Below are 11813 nucleotides of genomic sequence, written 5' to 3' on the forward strand. Positions count from 1 at the left end.
CTTTGATCAGGGACTGAAAAATTCAGAAAGGTCAAAACTACCAAAGGCAGCCTCCTGGGAGGACAGCTGTGTCTGGTGAGTGTATCCTGTGTTCTCATTTAGAGGCTGTTTTGTCTTAATCTCTGGATAATGTGGGTTAACTCTGGTAATGGTGCTAGATAGGAGAACAGTCAGTTCTCTGGGCAAGGGAGGTCTGCCTTGGTCCAGTCAACCTCTGAGAGATGATGTTTCACTGTAGGCTAGGAAGTTTGGTTTCCACTCCTGACCCCAAAGGAAGCAAGCTCTGGGAGACCCCAAGTCTGATTCGCATTGGCTTTCTAATCCACTATTCCAACACCCACCAATCCTGATTCCTGAATTGAACCACTATGTGCCCCACCTCTGAGCTTTTGCTTAAGGCCCCCTCTATGCCTTTTTTCCTGTTCCTGGGAGATGTTCCTAAAAGCCGTTTAAAAAGTCACTTCTGCCATAAATCTTCCCATGTACTGTTCTACTTTATCTTTTCACCTAAAAATATGAATGCTTTAGTGAGGTTAGTAGTTTTAATTTTTTTTTTATTTTTTAAAAATATTTATTCATGAGAGACAGAGAGAGAGAGAGAGAGAGAGAGAGAGGCAGACACAGGCAGAGGGAGAAGCAGGCTCCATGAAGGGAGCCCAATATGGGACTCGATCCCAGGATTCCAGGATCACGCCCTGGGCTGAAGGCAGGTGCTAAACCTCTGAGCCACCCAGGGATCCCAGATTAGTAGTTTTGAGTGTTTACTGAATGTTTATATGCCAGGAATGGAACTAAGGCTTTACATATACAGTCTCATTTAATTTTTATAATTCTATATCGTGGCTACTGTTACTGGCTCTAGTTTTTCTGGTGAAAAAAGTGAAGCACAAGAATTGTGAAGCCATTTGTTTGTTGAAGATGCTATGAAGTGGCAAAGTCAGGCTTTAAATGCACAGACTATCTCCTAGCCCTTAAATTCTGTCCTGCCTTGTGGTCTTTAACCTAACTGGTGTATGAGATATTTGCCATGTCTAGTGTTTGGACTACAGGATGTACAAACATCTAGTCCTTCCCCTCAATGGAGCTTGTTGACCTGTAATAGACTGAGCTCTGCACTGGGGAATCCCTGTTCCCCCATCTCTGTATGACCATTATGTAGTGTATCACAAGGGATGTGGGCATGTTAAAGTCATCTCTGACCCTCATGGCTGTTGGAGGGTGCCTCTTTCTAATTAAAAAAAAATTAAGACCTGTTTAAAGTGGAATTATCTAGCGCCTGTGCTATACACTATGTTGAGTCCACAGAACTCCTGGACCCAAGAATCCGGAATAGAGTGAGATATGGGTGGGATTCAGTTTGCAAGTTCATTGTCCTGGCACCCAGGTCCTCTCTTTTTATGTTTAAGTGATCTAATAAGCAGTGAAATTGATAAAGAGCACACAGACGATAAGCCAAGGGAGACAGTAAGAAAATGTGTATTTGTGACGATTTGGGAATCAAATGCCGGCCTCAGTGACTAGCCATGTGACCTTGGCCAGTTGCTTTGCCTGTGTGTCTTGTTTACTCATGTTTAATAGAGGGATAATAGTACTACTTCAGTGATGGTTGTGAAGATTACATACAATGCTTGTAAAGTGCTGGAGTAGTAAATTTAGAGCTGTTTGCAAAATACTGAGGCTCTCCCCTACTCCTTCCCCTCCCCGCTCCTTGCCCGGCACATGCAGTTAGCATATGACCAATTCTGGCCAGTGAATTTGTTGTGAGCCGAAGAGATGTCTTCTTCCAAGCTGGAACGTTTAGTGGCTAGTGGGAGACCTTTGCCTGTTTTCTTTCTGTGCCGGGGAGTAGCTGCTCCATTACTCCAGGCCTCACTGGGAGTGACTGCAGAGATCCAGTGCTCCAGCAGTGGGAGTGTAGGAAGAGCAAGAGATCACCCTGATGATTTGGGTTTGTTAACTAACCTGATACGAGTGTTTAGAGCAATCTCAGATTAAATAAGGGTTTGCTGAATTACAAAAAGAAATTAGAATGGGATACAGAATAACAAAAGGGATTCTTTGGCTGGATCTCAGGAGACTAGCACTCTGTTCTGAATGTGTTTTTTTTTTTTTTCCTTCCATTAACCACCTCTGTCCTCCCAAGAGTCCACAGGGGTCTTAAATACCCCCAAACCCTCAGCCCTCTGACAGATACTCAGTCCCTGAATGGGGCACCTACCTCAAACCAGGTTGAAGGTGCCTTAGAATATTTTGAACTTGGGAGATGTGAAATTTTCTAAAATGATGGAAATTCTAAGATAAATTTCTGCCATGTGGAAAAAGTTACTTGAGGTGATAGTGATTGTCTATGAGTAACACAGATAAGCTAGATCAGGTCTTCATGTGTCTGAGTCTAGGCTCTTCCTGAGATGCTGCAGTACCCCTACCCATTTTTTTTTTTTTTTTTTAAGATTTTATTCATGAGAGACAGGCAGAGACTTAGGCAGAGGGAGAAGCAGGTTCCATGCAGGGAGCCCAGTGCAGGACCTGATCTCGGAACTCTGGGATCATGACCTGAGCCAAAGGCAGACGCTCAATTGCTGAGCCATCCCCCCATGTTTGTATTTTGTGAACAAGAAATAAAATTCTCCTTTTCTACTTAAAAAGAAGTACTTGTTTGAGCTAAAAGTTACTGGTTTGAGCTAAATTCTAGACATTCATTTTTAAACAAACATACAGCTGTACTTCCAACTCTTAATACTGTGCTCTGGGACTTATGGGGCTTTATCTTGCCATGTCTAAAATGGGGTCTGGGATATTGGTCCTACCTGCTTTATCAGTCAATGTTGTCAGTTGGCAAAGAAACAAACCCCTCAAGCTGATTCAATTTATTGAGGGATGTAAGGTAACTCATGGAAACTCTGGAAGGGCCAGATGATTAGTTTGGAGGCTTTGCAGCTTAGGCAGGGCTTTTCCATCATACTTCTGGCCCATTCTTTGGAGAACTGCAGTTTCAACCAGTCGCCACTGCTCCTTCTGTGATTCTATGTCCCTAACATGTTCTTGAGTTATTTGCCCCTGCCATTTCCAGAAGCTTGAGGTTTCTCTGTCACCTTTACCAGAATAACCTTGGTACTGTGGACATTTTGGGTTGGTTAATTCTTTTGGGGGACAAGGTCTTGGGCATTGTAGGATGTTTAGGAACACTCTTGGCCTCCGATGCTGCTAGAGACAGCCAAAAATGTCTCCAGGCATGGTCACATTCCCTTGCCAGACTCACCCCAGATTGAGAAGCAGTGCTCTATGGATCAAAAGTTCACGCCCTGTGGGCAGACAGTGCCAGGGCAAAAGTTAAAAAATAGGCCTATGTGCTGTATATCTATATATTTAAAAGTTATAATTCAAGCTAACAAGCTGTGTAGTAAAATATGTTCTATCTTGACAACTTCATAACAAAACCCAGTCATCTTTTTATGTGATGAAGTTGGCAGACTATCCTAGAGAACAACTTAATTGTTGTATATATTTGAGTAAGTTGATGGGCCAGCAATATTTGCCTGAGAAATAAAATGAAGACGTTCATGAGTTATAAACTATTAACTATTCCTTAAAATTTCTGTTTCCTTCGTTTTCATAAAATCACTAAGTATGTTGTTATAATAAAAGTTGTGTAATTTATGTTCTGGCAGTACTGACATAAAGGGTAAAGAAAATATTTTTAGCATTTACAATTTCAGAATATAAAAAATTGAATGTTCATTTTATGGGAAATGTAAATGAAAGTTAATGTAAAAATTTTAAAAAATGTTCAGAAAACTCAGTAAAGTTTTCTAAAATATTCAAAAGTATTAAAATAACAGGGCAAAATACAAAGTATAAGTAATAGGTATCAAAGTTTTAAATCAAGATTATTTAAAGTTGAAAATTTAAACTAATGTTTTGAAAACAGCTTTATTAATCTTATGTAATATTTTTGTTACATGACTTTTTGCCTTTCTAGTATTCAATGTCATTTGAGTTGCTAACATAAGGAATTGGTGTCACATTACATCTTGTGTGTAGATTTCATACATACAGATTAGTGGTATAAATTGTTTACATTGTAGAATGTTCCTCAGCTACAATTCAGCTATTGTAGCTGAGGAACATGAGGAGAAGCTGAAAAATGGATGTTCACCATTGCTGTTATGCTAGAATCCTTTGCATGCATGCCACTTGAAAAGGATTAATTTGTTAGTTAAGTGTTGTAAACACTTCCTTCTTATTCTCTGAAACTGTCTAAACCTTGCCAGATGCAGTAGCCCACAAACCTTTGTGACCTTCAGATACAATTACCTTTTGTTGAGAGATTTTAGGGCAAGAGATGAGAACATTCCTTGGGGCCTGAACAATGTTATGAAATGGGATGTTTGGGATTACAGATCATGCGGAGCCAGTGCTGAGCATATGATCCTGAATGACAAGAGCACCCTGTGTTCCTTAATACATTTATTTTTTTTGATGTATTCTGAGATGCAGGGCCAATCTTGCTAGGATCTAAGTGGAATACCAGCTGGAGGGCAAACAAATCCCTGGCCTCCACAAGTCCCTAGGGTCATTAGATTCACATATAGGGGATTTTCTCCAGACACAAAAAGTGCCAGGCAACCAAAAATGGTAGAAGAGAGAAAATCCAGGGCTCTGTCCTTCTCCCAGTACAACTAAGGAACTGGCAAGAACTGTCAGAATCAGCTTCTGAACTCTGGACTCTAATGAAAAACTTAAAAACAGGGAAAACTTGGTGAAGAGAGAAGCTGCAGCTTTATGTTGCAAGAGTGCTGTGACATTTTAAATGCCATGAGGATGGGTGTCCAAATGTCTGGTGCTGGTTGCTGGTGATAGAAGGAGCAACATAGAACTTACTTTCAAGGAATGTGATTGTGGGTATCTACCTGCCTGGTGTCTCTCAAGGACAGGTGGAAAGGCTTTCTGTTTATTCACTCAGTGTTCCTGGGGGTGATGGCCTCCCCAGGTGGCTTTTGCTGAAAACATTTAAAGGCACAAGTACTGGCCTCAGCAGCCTATGACACTTGGGACAAATAATAGACCAAGAACCCTGGGAAGAAGAGACTGGGACAGAGATGTGTGGGAATAGGGCTTTTCAAAGCTGCTGCATATAGCTGGGAATGAAGAAAAGCCACGTGCAAACTAAGAGTGAGATGTATACTCAGCAAAGGCCTGAGAAGACTAAGTTTTCATCTCTTGCTGATTTTCAGCCTTTGTGAGAGTAGGAAGTGAAACTAAGGCAGAGTTCTAAGCAGCCAGGCTAAGTGTTCAAAGAGTTAGCTCTGACAGGGTTCCATTTTGCAAAGATATAGGAGAGTATTTTTTCTTTCCTTAGAAGTCTTTTTGTTGTTGTTGGCTTCAGACCTTTATGGTAACTGTCAAGATAGCAACTGTTCAATAAGCTAAAGGAACGCAGAACTCACATAAATAGGGAAAGTCTGTAAGCAAGCAAACACCAGCAACCTACAACAGGCAGCAATAAACCCTGAGAGAAGGGAAACTCTGACTTACAGAGTTGCCATATATTCAAAATAGCCAGTATCCAACAACAAAAGTCACTAGCTGTTCAAAGAAACAATTTAAAACCTTACACAGAGGAAAAAGAAAATACAAAAACGGTCCAGGAGACTTACTAGACAAAGACCTTCAACTAACTGTATTAAATATGCTCAAAGACCTAAGGAAATCAGGAGAGCAATGTCTCAGTATATAGAGAATGTCAGTAAAGAGATAGGAATTTAGAAAAGGCACCAAATAGAAATTTTGGAGCTGAAGAGTATAAAAGCTGAGGTGAAAAATTTACTCACTAGAGGGGCTCAGTATCGGATTTATGCAGGCAGGAGAAGGAACCCATGAACTTAAAGACCGGTCAGTTGAGATGATTTAGTCCAAGAAGCAGAAGGAGAAAAGAATGAAGAAAAATTGTCAGAGCCTGAGAACTGTGGTACACCATCAAGAATATAACCTGCATAAATGGGAGTCCCAGGAGGAATAAAGACAAACATAGATCAATAAACGAGAATGAGAGTCTAGAAACACACAAATACCATACATCTATGACCAATTTTTGACAAGGGTACTAAGATCATTTAATGGAGAAAGAATAGTCTCTTCAACCCATTGTGCCAGGACAAGTGGGTATTCACATGCAAAAGAAAGTTGGACCTTGAACTGACATATAAAAATTAATATTCAGAATAGATCAAAGATCTAAATATAAGAGCTAAAACTAAATAAACTCTTGGAAGAAAATATGGTAAGTTTTCATGGCCTTGAATCTGACAGTGGATTCTTAGATATGACACCAAAAACACAGGCAACAACAATAAAATAGATAAATTGGGCTATATCACAATTTAAAACTTTTATACATTAGAAGATACTATCAAAATGAAAAGACAACTTACCGAATGGGGAAAGATGGTGCAAATCATGTATCTCATTAGCATCTAGTATCCAGAATATATAATGGACTGTCATAACAACAAAAAGACAACGTAATTAAAAGATGGGCAGAGGATTTGAAAAGACATTTTTCCAAAGGAGGCATAATACAAATGGACGATAAGCGCATGAAAAGATGCTCAACATCATTCATTGTGAGAGAAATGTCAAAACCACAGCAAGATAACACTTCACAGTAGGATGGCTATCATAAAAAAATGGAAAACAAAACAAGTGTTGGTGAGAATGTGGGGCAATTGGAACCCTCAGACATTGCTGCTGGGAATGTGAAATGGTGAAGCCACTATGGAAAACAGTGGTTAAACATAGAATTACTGTATGACCCAGCAATCTACTCTGAGGTACATAGTCTGAGGTACATTCTTTGTATCTATACAAAGAGTTGAAAACATGTATTCAAATACTTGTGTACAGGGATCCCTGGGTGGCGCAGCGGTTTGGCGCCTGCCTTTGGCCCAGGGCACGATCCTGGAGACCCAGGATCGAATCCCACGTCAGGCTCCCACGTCAGGCTCCCGGTGCATGGAGCCTGCTTCTCCCTCTGCCTGTGTCTCTGCCTCTCTCTCTGTGACTATAATAAATAAAAAAATTTAAAAAAAAAAAAAAACAAAAAAAACAAATACTTGTGTACAAATGTTCATAGCACTATTCGCAATACAGCCAAAATGTGGGACCCACCCAAACATTCGTCATGTGATAACTGAATAATCCAGATGTGGTCTGTCCGTACAGTGTCCTGTCACTTCAGTCCTGAAAAGGAAAGCAGCACTGATGCATGCTATACTGTGGATGCACCTCAAAAACATGCCAAGTGGAAGAAGCCAGACGCAAAAAGTTGTACATTTTATTATTCCATTTATATGTGCCATCAAGGATAGGTAAATCCGTACAGACAGCAGACTCGTGCTTATGGGAAGCTGGAAAGAGGGAGGGATGGGGATGCCTGCTTAACGGCTATGGGTTTCCTGTTGGGGGTTACGAATACGTTTTGGAACATAGAAATGATGGTTTTACAACATTATGAATGTGCTAAACACCACTGAATTGTACATTTTAAAATAGTTAATTTTATGTTATGTGAATTATACCTCAATAAAAAAGAAAAAGTGGTGCTGCACAGCCCGAAAATGTGGATGTCTCCTACCCTGCCCAAAGAGGGGTGAGGTCTGGTGATGTTCAAGGAAGTGAAGTCTTACAGGCGTTTTGAAGTCCCCTCTGGGTGGGATTTACACATGTTTGGTATGTCTGACAAATGGGGGGGATGGGACCATCAAGGGGCCTAAGAAAGAACCAGGCAGCCCTCTTGTTCCAAGAAAAGGGGTGTTTCTGAGTTTGGCCGTCTCATTTGGTGCATACCTTGCTGGAGACATTCCCAGTTATGTACCTGGACAGAGGGGTTAGATGTAAACTTTGAAAAGTCTGTGTCCCTTGGGACACCTGGGTGGCTCAGCAGTTGAGCATCTGCCTTCAGCTCAGGGTGTGACCCTGGGGTCCTGGTATCGAGTCTCACATTGGGCTCCCTGTGGGGAGCCTGCTTCTTTCTCTGCCTATGTTTGTGCTTCTCTTTCTCTGTCTCTCATGAATAAATAAAAAAAATCTTAAAAATCTATGTCCCTAAAATTTATAAGCTCCATTAGGAAGTCCTCTGACAGGGTGTAAGACAAAAGGGGAGAGAGAATCATTCTCTTCTGCTCTTCCAGATTGCTGTGGGACCTGATACCAGAGGGTCCTCAGGGCCTCGGAGGCAGCCCCCCATGGAGCAGATGCTTCCTGGTGGGACAGGGCTCCTTTGAAACCATAGGTAAGGCACCACTTGAGTACTCCTAGAAATTCTTGAGTGTTGTAATTTTTTTTTTTTAAAGGATTTTATTTGACCACACAAACAAGGGGGAGTGGCGGGCAGAGGGAAAGTGAGAAACAGGCTCCCTATGTAGCAGAGAGCCCGACATGGGGCTCAGTTCCAGGACCATGGGATCATGATCTGAGCCAAAGGCAGATACTTAACCGACTGAGCCACCCTGGCACCTTGACTCCCAGAAATTCTTAGGAGCACTTGTAGAAAGTGGAGACCCCTGGGAGTCAGTAGGGCAGTGGGCCATTGAGATGATGAGTCACTATTAACATGTTAATTCAAATTACATGGGTAGCAGCAAGAAGTGTTTGTTGTAAGTATTGCAGAGAGTCTTTTTTTTTTTTTTAATTTTTATTTATTTATGATAGTCACAGAGAGACAGAGAGAGAGGCAGAGACACAGGCAGAGGGAGAAGCAGGCTCCATGCACCGGGAGCCTGACGTGGGATTCGATCCCGGGTCTCCAGGATCGCGCCCTGGGTCAAAGGCAGACGCCAAACCGCTGCGCCACCCAGGGATCCCTTGCAGAGAGTCTTTTAAACAGACCAGACACTGCTTCCATCAGCAGGGGTGGAGTCCCGAACTTGGGACATAGAAGATCCTCAAGAAGTATATATATATATATATATTTTTTTAAAAGATTTTATTTATTTATTCATGAGAGACAGAGACAGGGAGAGAGGCAGGCTCCATTCGGGGAGCCCAATGTGGGATTTGATCCTGGGTCTCCAGGATCAAGTCCTCGGCCGAAGGCAGGCGCTAAACCGCTGAGCCACCCAGGGATCCCAAGAAATATATTTGAATAAATGAATACTATAATGTTGTGTAAGTTCATTATAGCAGCCAACATTTCTTTTTTTCTTTTTTTTTCATTTCTTTTTTTTTTTTTTCATTTCTTTTTTTCTTTCTTTCTTTTTTTTTTTCTCATCTGTGCAGGGGAATAGGAATGCATAGAGGAAAAGTGAATCCAAATAGTCTTGAATTACCAGCTCTCTTTCTCTTGTTTCCTTTCTGTATTAAAGATAAAGGAGTCTTTTGGGGCCGTGAGGATGGGTCGTGTTTAGAATAAGTGTATACATGTGGTGGCACAAGCACTGTGCCTGATGTGTTTTGCCTTGCTGTTATTTTATTATTTTTTAAAGATTTATTTATTTATGAGAGACATAGAGAGAGAGGCAGAGACACAGGCAGAGGGAGAAGCAGGCTCCCTGCGGTGAGCCCTATGTGGGGCCTGATCCGGGGACTCCAGGATCACGACTGGAGCCGAAGGCAGACGCTCAACCACTGAGCCACCCAGTACTTTAACACCCTGCCATACTGTTAAAGTACTAACACAGGTACCCTAATGTTTGAATGGGGTTGCATATCTGTATCCTCTTTGCCAAGAGTGCAGCAGCCTGGCACAGGAAAGCCGCCGAGACCCCCGCGCCCCCGCTTCCCCCCAGGAGTGCACCGCTTCAGCTGAGGAGGTGGTGTGGGCAGGTGGGGAGGTGCCCAGGGAGAGGAGGTCCATGCCCAGCTATGCTCCCAGAGCAGAGAGAAGATGCAGTGTCCCCACTTCCTGAGGCGTCCAAAGGATAAGCACGTAGAAGGTGACTTAGCTGCTGTGGGAGCAGGCGGCAGTGTGCAGGAGGGCAGGACTTGACACCTTGACAGTAGGACAGTAGTAGCCTTCTTACCTTGGAGCTTCAGTTTGTCTTGTCTGAGAGAAGGGATGGCAATGATGCTAGCCATGCTCACACTCTGCGTACCAAGTTCCAGACGCTGCTCGTACGACAACTCCTCTAACTTTCCATAGCAGCGTTATGAGGTAGGTACTATTGTCACACACATTTTCCAGATGAGAAAGTGGAGGCACAGAGAAGGGTCTTGGTCATACAGCCAGTATTTGGAAGAGACAGATTCAGACGTTGGCCTCTGTCTTAACCACATGCACTGGCTTCATGGGCTCATCATGAGGATTACATGAGTGAACATAGTAAGTGCTTAGTCCAGTATCTGGGCCCAGGATGAGTGTTCAGAAAAATCATAACAGCTGTTATTATCAATGTCAGGACCCAAGCATACAGGTGAGGCTTTCACCAGCTCTCCCGACACCCAGTTCTAGTTATTTTATTTTATTATTTTTTAAAGATTTTATTTATTTATTCATGACAGAGAGAGAAAGAGAGAGAGGCAGAGGGAGAAGCAGGCTCCGTGCAGGGAGCCTGACATGGGACTTGATCCCAGGTCTCCAGGATCACACCCCAGGCTGAAGGCAGCCCTAAACCGCTGGGCCACTGGGGCTGCCCCGACACCCAGTGCTAAAGGGGAGCGAGGAGCACACCACATGTTGCAAACTGTTGAACTTGGTTGGTGGATCTTAGAACAAACACAAACATCCCTGTGCTATGTGGAAGGGAAGATTTGCTCAAGCCTTCCTTCCCTCATTCCGCCCCAGCCCTGGTTGGGCGAGTTGACTCTCTTCTCTGTCCCTCAGTCCCTGTGTTTCCCCTCACTGGGGCACTGACCACACATCTAAGTGCCTGATCAAGAGCCGGTCTCCTCTGTTGGCTCTTGAAAGATCTGAGAGGTTCACAGGAGAACACACAGGATGTGGCTGGTCCCCTGCATGTGATTCTGAGGGGCTCCCCGATAGAGACTGGGAGACATGGGCAGCCCCCTCCTCAATCCATTCTGGTAGTCTGCTTGTTAGAGATGTCAGAGATGTTGATTTTCTTAGTTTCTTTCCCATAGAATAGAATGTGGGTCTGGTGTGGAGGGAAGACTCTGGTGATTCACATTTTCTGCTTATTTGGCTCCTGGCTGAATGGGAATTTGCATTGCTTAATGTCTGGCTTTTCCCCTGGGAATCAAAATAAGTTTCCTGTTCAATTACTAAGCAAATTTCACAGCAGAATAATCCTCTTATTTTTACAAGTGGGATTTCTCTTGGTGGAAGGTGTCTGGATCCTCTCTGTAGTTGAGCCTTCTCAAGTCTTCTGTTTCCGCTGTCCTCAGCTGGCTATGCAGGAAGTTAAGCTTTCGTTCATAGATTAGGAGTTTCTCCATGGCAGGTGGGAGACTTTGACCTTGCAAGCCAAGGATGAGTTCTTGAGTTCTTTTCACCAGCTTGAGGGTGAGAGTTTGTGCCCCCACCCTGTTCTTCCATCAGCTTTGGACATGGTCACACAAGCCACATCTTTAGTAAGCTGGGGCCTGGGGTCAGTAGACACAAAATAGAAAGGGAACAGAGCAGTGTGTATGATCCACTGTGCTCCGCCCAGGCTGATCAGGAAAAAGAAAACAACAACAACAAAAAACAATCCTGCTGCCCTTGAGATGGAGTTTATTTATTCATTATTATTAAAAAAATTATTTACTTGAGAGAGTGCATGTGCATGAGTGGGGGTGGGGAAGAGCGGGAGGGGCAGAGGGACAAGCAGACACCCTGCTAAGTATGGAGCATGATGTGGGGCTTGATCCCTAGACCT

The sequence above is a fragment of the Vulpes lagopus genome, chromosome 3 (genome assembly GCF_018345385.1).
Source record: "Vulpes lagopus strain Blue_001 chromosome 3, ASM1834538v1, whole genome shotgun sequence".
Taxonomy (NCBI): Eukaryota; Metazoa; Chordata; class Mammalia; order Carnivora; family Canidae; genus Vulpes; species Vulpes lagopus.